We start from the raw sequence: 7,612 nt of genomic DNA, 5'->3' as shown, positions 1-7,612 counted from the left end.
ATCCTAAAGGGAGAGGGCTTGCATGGTGACGGGACAAGATCTTGGACCTCCTACACAGTGGGGAACAGTGTGCATGGGTGAGGGACAAAAACAAGCTGTGTGAAAGACAGTTGCGCGAAATGCCGGTATATTGGCTGAAAAAGTACTGTTCCTTATCGCAAGAGCTACTGCAGGACATAAGCACTACCTTTTTAATCCGTTAAACTAGTGCTATTAGCCCCATGTGTGAAAGCAGCCATAGTCAGATACGTGTCCACGCTCAGTCAGGTAAGAAGAAAACAGTGCATGGATCTTAATCCATACATTGAACAATTTATTTAGGAAAATCATAAATCAGGGCACTGCTGTAGATAATAAGCACAAGCAGCCCAGAACTATCACATTGTATCTAAAAAGAGAAAACATCCTCCTATTGCTGATAGTTCATACTAAGGTGAGCACCTGAAGACAGAAGACTCAGAAAACTTTACATTGTATAAATAATGAATGCACAGGAAGGCAGGCAGGCAGAGGAGAAAAGGCATCTCAAAAGGAATGTATTCCACTGTGATACATTTGAAAAGGTTTCTTGATCTCACAAGAACTGCATAATTCAATGTCAAATGAATGTGCTTTTTCTGTTCAACCAGTTATTAGAACTATCAGAATGGGAGCTGTCCAAAGTGGCAAAGACTCTGCAAGTCTTTCATATATAAGAACAGTGACAGCAATAATATTTCAAGTGAAGGTTTGAACAAAAAATGATTGATTTGTTTTGAAATCAGTTTTTTTTTTAAAAATCCTCTCAGTATAACATTTGTGATCATTTTCTTAGCATAAATGAGCTAAACCAGTGTAGAAAATGAGCTGACAGGTCCTTAAGAGCTGAGCATATTGGGAGTCTTTCATTACAGACCTAGGCTTCTAAGTATCTACATCCAATATTTAACATGTGTGTAGGGGCTTTTCAGCTCTACACTTCTGACAGCAGTTCTCTATCCCCTCCTGAAAAGTGTGTTCTTGAAGTACAGAAACGCTTGCAGAACGGCAGCCCAAGGATGTGTGCAAGCCTCTCCTGATTCTGACACTCAATCCAGTGGAAGTCATCCTTGTGTGCTGTTGAAATCAAAGGTACAACTAACTAATGACTAACTTCAGCCCCATTAATTTCAGCAAGCCTCATTGCAACTGACTTCCTATGGCTTGGTTATTACCTACCATTCAGCACACTTAACAGAAACTGATCTTCTGGTTTCTCAGCACAGAGCTTTGCTCTGCATCTTGTTCTGGGTGCTGCTGTTAAAGAAGGATATAGACTATGGGTGGGGAACCTCAGGCTTGGGGGGCAAATTCAGCCCCCAAGTCTGCTCTGTTTGGCCCTCAGAACGCTCCTCAGGCCACAGCCACTATCCCCAGGCCACACCTCTCACTGGCCCTGCTTCATACCGCAGGTGTCTTTGAACTATGGTACTGCCTCTTGCTTGCCAGGATGGACGGCAAAGTAGGGTGTGTGTAGAAACTAGCCTATTGTAAGGTAAAATTTACATCTGCTGCTTTGCCTATTGGCATGTAGTCTGCAGGAGGTTGCTCAGAAGGGAATGAGATCCTTGGGCTAAAAAAGGTTCCCTGCCCCTGAGATAGACAAATTGGAATGGTTTAGAGAAGGGTAATGAAGGTGGTATGGAAAACAACTCCTGAGAGACAAGGCTGAAGGAAGTGGGTATGTTTAGTTTGTCGAAGAGAAGACTGAGCGTTCAGATATCTGAACAGTGCTATCACAAAGACCAAATATGTGTTCCCTGCTGGACTACGTCTCATGGGTTTACGTTACAGGAGGACAGATTTCAGTTGAACATTAGGAGAAATGTTGTGATGGTGAGAGTAGTTTGATAATGACTGTGAGGTCTCCCTTACTGCAGGTCTTCAAGCAGAAGTTGGGGTGCTCCAGCTCTAGATTTCCTGAACTGGGCAGGGATTCTGACAAAACCTAGAATCAAGATACATGAACATATGAACCTCCCTTTTACTGCAGACCCCTCCAGACTGGTGTTCTATTGCAACATTTTCTTGACACAATAATGCACTAATGGTGGATTTGTTCTACTTTCTTTTGTTCTGCAATGCTGCCCCAATATTACCACATTATTGCTGTCCGGAGGGGCTATCATTGGTCCAACATTGGATGGCTCAGAGGCCCAGTATTATGAGAGAGGGATTAAAACGTCTGTCCACTTTCCCTACACCATGCATAATCTTATACACCTCTACCATGTCCCCCCCACCCTCACTTTTTTCTAAACTAAAAATTCCCAAATGTTGCAACCTTTCATTATAAGGGACTTGCTCCAACTCCTTGAACATCTCTGAAACATTTCTACACTATCCTTTTTGTCGTGAGGCAACCAGAATTATACACAGTACTCCAAGTGTGGTCTCACTATAGGTTTATGTAACAGCATTATGATATTGGCAGTTTTATTCTCAATCTCTTTCCTAATGATCCCTAACAAGGAATTTGTTGTTTTCACAGCTGCTCCACACTGGGTCGACATCTTCTTTGAGCTATCCACTATGAACCTAAGGTCTCATTCCTGATCAGTCACTGCAGTTCAGATTCCATGAGTGGATATGTGAAATTAAGACTTTTTGCCCCAGTGTGCATGACTTTACACTTGCTCACACTGAAGTGCATTTGCCATTTTACTGTCCATTGACAGTCTGGAGTGATCTTTACAATCCCTTTTTGTTTTAACCACCTTAATCAATCTGGCATCATCAACAAGCTTAGCTACCTCATTGCTCACCCCTAACTCTAGATAATTAACCAATAAGTTAAAAAGCATAGGTCCCATAACCAGTCCTAGGTGTTGGACTTGGAATCTAAGAACATATGAAGGGGAACCCTGTTGACTACTTCTGGTTGTGGACACAAAAGGTATTTGAGGCTCAAAGGATTTTATGTACAATACATTTTGTTAATTCCTCCCTGCAAGGTGAAAACTGAGTGCTCAAAAACTTCAGGTAAATCAAAATAGCTGCTAGACTGGTGAATGAGACTTGTTGGTGGGAACATATTATGCCGGTATTGAAAGATTTCCAAGCCCAATTCAAAGTGCTGGAACTTGTATTTAAAGCCCTTTATGGCTTAAGACCCAAATACCTGAAGGATCGTTGTTCCTATACCAATCTGCCTGTGCATTGGGATCATCTTTGGAATAATCTCCTCCAGATGTTTCTGCCATCTCAGGTAAGACAGGTAGCGACCAGAGAGAGAGAGAGACTTCTTAGTGGTAGCGCTCTGTTTCTGGAATTCCCCTCTCCCCCAAGATGCCTTTGTTAATTTAATTTTACTAATTGGTTTTAGATCCCACAAACTGGTTGGAATGCAAAAAGGAAACAATGAATTCTATTTAGTATCTGCAAGCTGTTCCTGCTTTTGCTTTTATAAGAAGCTGCAAAGATTAATCTTAAACTCACTTTTGAATGTCTTGCAGGATTCCTTGGCACTGAATTCACCATCTTGGCATCTTGAAGAAATGTCATGCTGTCTCCTTTTCTGCTTTTCATACAGCTGACAGGTTTTGCTGACAATGATACTTATATAAATGGCACAATTTAAGAAAAAATGGAATAATATTAATAGAAAATGCATTTCTAACAAACAAGACCGGGATCACATTGCAGATCTCATTCTACTCTTCCATGATCCATGGCATCCTGGATCATCAGGCATTGAATCTAAAGGTTAGCACTGACAAATCACAGCTCATCATAAATGTAGCATTTCTTGGAGCAACAAATATGCAGCAGACCCCACTAAGTGGCAGTGTTGTGCAACTCTGTATCCAAGAAACTACTTCTACTCACTATTTGCTTATGTTCCTAGTCAACATCTTGTTCCTAACTGGAGCTATACCTTCAGCTAAGATGGGCTCAAGATCTAGCATTGCTTTAGGACCCCTCCAGTCTGGTGGATTTTTGTGGGTACATTCTGCAACATGTCATTGACACAATAATAGTTCGTTTATGGTGGGTTGATACTGGACCATCTGCACATCATTCCGCTTTATTAGTTGTTCTGCAATGCTTCCCCAATGTTTGCCTATTGCTTTGCCAATGATTCCCCATTATTGCCACCAGGAGGGGAACTCTTATACTATAGTGCAGCCTTTTCCAACCAGTGTGCCTCCAGATGTTGTTGGACCACAACTCCCATCAGCCTCAGCCAGCATTGCCAATGGTCAGGAAAGATGGGAATTGTGGTCCAACAACATCTGGAGGCACACTGGTTGGGAAAGGCTGCTATAGTGCACCAACAGCAGGGCAAAAACAAAGAAACAAAAAACAACACAGAACATTTGTAGTATAAAAAGTTACAGGATTTCAGCAGAATGCTACAGCAGTTGCACCAACTGGAAATGAAGTAAAACATTTGCAAACAGTAGCGAAAGCAGGATCCCATATAATTGCCCCAATACCACCATGAACACAAACCATGAATGCACAATTTAAAAAAATACATCTGGAGGGGCCCTTATTCCCACAGAAGCCAACGCATAGGTTCTTTAACCATTTCCTGCCCAGCATGGTCATCAACAAAGGGTTTGGCTACACTCTTCCTCTAGGCCTGCCAGCTGCCCGTTCTCTGGACCTTGCCTTGTACATGGCAGTAGGCAGCTGTAGTGCTTACAATGGAGGATGGCTCCCGCAAAGCTTCTGTTGCTGTGCCTGTTGTAGGGAGACGGGTCAAAAGCAATGGTGGGCAACCAGGAGCCTGCAGCCTAATTTGATTTCGTCCTCCTGATACAAAGGGCATTTTCTTGCTGTCTGCTGGCATGTGACCTCCAACTGATGGCAAGTGGCCTCCTACAGATAGCCCCAAAGGGAATGCAGTCCTCAACAGAAAAAAAATACCCTTATTTTCTCCCAAACTGAGGCACTGGCAAAGGGCTTTTTAACTCCTTCTGGTGCAGCATGAAATGTAACAGAAGCTTTGCCAGTGACTTGTCAGGCCTTGTCTCACAACCCAAGGCATAGGCAAAATGGCTGAGGTACATAACAGAAAAAGCACCTTGGAATCAGGGGTGAGACTGAGGGACATAGGAAAAGTCTTATAGGGCAGTTTGACCCTGAGTCTAAAGTTCTCCGTGATAGTTCAGTTTGCATATTATATTACTTAACCCAACAAAGCAGACTCTGCCGCCAGAGTCCATGGGGGTTGAGGGAAACCCTTACTTATGTCCAAGAGCCCCAGCCTGGCCTTCAAGGGGTAGATTGGTTACAGTATCTTAAGAGGTGTTCAGATGCATAATGAACAACTTTCTAAAATATATAATAGATATCACTCGACACATTTTTAATTCATGTATTTTAAAGAGGAACACACATTTCCAAAACCCAAAATCACAAATGCATCAAAGCTTTGAAGACATCAGTAAATCCTTAAGCGTCTAATTGCTTCAACCACATGAATAAAGAGAAGATAGAGGTGATCCAGTGGACATAGTGTACTTAGACTTTCAAAAAGCGTTTGACAAGGTACCTCACCAAAGACTTCTGAGGAAGCTTAGCAGTCATGGAATAAAAGGAGAGGTCCTCTTGTGGATAAGGAATTGGTTAAGAAGCAGAAAGCAGAGAGTAGGAATAAACGGACAGTTCTCCCAATGGAGGGCTGTAGAAAGTGGAGTCCCTCAAGGATCGGTATTGGGACCTGTACTTTTCAACTTGTTCATTAATGACCTAGAATTAGGAGTGAGCAGTGAAGTGGCCAAGTTTGCTGACGACACTAAATTGTTCAGGGTTGTTAAAACAAAAAGGGATTGCGAAGAGCTCCAAAAAGATCTCTCCAAACTGAGTGGATGGGCGGAAAAATGGCAAATGCAATTCAATATAAACAAGTGTAAAATTATGCATATTGGAGCAAAAAATCTTAATTTTACATATACGCTCATGGGGTCTGAACTGGCGGTGACCGACCAGGAGAGAGACCTCGGGGTTGTAGTGGACAGCACGATGAAAATGTCGACCCAGTGTGCGGCAGCTGTGAAAAAGGCAAATTCCATGCTAGCGATAATTAGGAAAGGTATTGAAAATAAAACAGCCGATATCATAATGCCGTTGTATAAATCTATGGTGCGGCCGCATTTGGAATACTGTGTACAGTTCTGGTCGCCTCATCTCAAAAAGGATATTATAGAGTTGGAAAAGGTTCAGAAGAGGGCAACCAGAATGATCAAGGGGATGGAGCGACTCCCTTACGAGGAAAGGTTGCAGCATTTGGGGCTTTTTAGTTTAGAGAAAAGGCGGGTCAGAGGAGACATGATAGAAGTGTATAAAATTGTGCATGGCATTGAGAAAGTGGATAGAGAAAAGTTCTTCTCCCTCTCTCATAATACTAGAACTCGTGGACATTCAAAGAAGCTGAATGTTGGAAGATTCAGGACAGACAAAAGGAAGTACTTCCTTACTCAGTGCATAGTTAAACTATGGAATTTGCTCCCACAAGATGCAGTAATGGCCACCAGCTTGGATGGCTTTAAAAGAAGATTAGACAAATTCATGGAGGACAGGGCTATCAATGGCTACTAGCCGTGATGGCTGTGCTGTGCCACCCTAGTCAGAGGCAGCATGCTTCTGAAAACCAGTTGCCGGAAGCCTCAGGAGGAGAGAGTGCTCTTGCACTCGGGTCCTGCTTGCGGGCTTCCCCCAGGCACCTGGTTGGCCACTGTGAGAACAGGATGCTGGACTAGATGGGCCACTGGCCTGATCCAGCAGGCTCTTCTTATGTTCTTATGTTTAAGAATTTACTTTGAGTCAAGGCCCTCCCTAGAGCTTCACATCAGGACCTATTTTCAATGCCATGGCTTAGGCTGCAAGCCTAACCATGTCTAGTCAGAAGTAAGTCCTATTTAATTCCCAGGTAAGTGGGACTAGTTCTGGAAATGCAAAGTAATCATAACCTGTGACCATATGCGGTGTACCTCTTTCACCACTGACAAATCACAACCAGCTTCTGTCTGGAACAGGTAGAATATCTTCCAAGTTTAAAGAAGGATAGAATGTGAGCCAATGCTGACTGGCTTCACAGTTTCTGTTTTACAAGTTGGTTTATTTATTTATTACATTTATATCCCACCTGGACTCCAGGAGCTAAAAGTGGTGCATATGGTTATCCTCCGTCTCCATTTTATTCTCACAACAGCCCTGTGAGGTAGGTTAAACTGAGAGATTCTGACTAGTCCAAGGTCACCCAGCAAGCTTCATGGCTGAGTTTGGATCTGGACCTTGTTCTCCCAAGGTCCAAGTCCAACACTCTAACCACTACACCACACTGGCGCTTAAATTGGTTGACAAATGCTCCCTCAAAGAGCCTTATAAGCAAAGTAATATAAAGCAAATTATAAAATCAGCAGTTTGCTTGCTACTTCATAGCAGAGGGAGGCAAGAGAAAAGGACACTTGTTCCATTTTCCTGAATGCTTTAAATCACCTGGCAAAACATTACTCTCTCCATGCAAAAAACTCAAGACTTGGTGAAAGCTTGCAGAGAGGTAGCCATGTTAGTGAAGCAAAAGCAACAAAGACTATTGTAGCACCTTTAGAAGCTAACAAATTTTATTATGGCATAAGCTTTC

The sequence above is a fragment of the Rhineura floridana genome, chromosome 8 (genome assembly GCF_030035675.1).
Source record: "Rhineura floridana isolate rRhiFlo1 chromosome 8, rRhiFlo1.hap2, whole genome shotgun sequence".
Taxonomy (NCBI): Eukaryota; Metazoa; Chordata; class Lepidosauria; order Squamata; family Rhineuridae; genus Rhineura; species Rhineura floridana.
The sequence above is the reverse complement of the archived record's forward strand: the minus strand, read 5'-3'. Positions refer to the sequence as shown.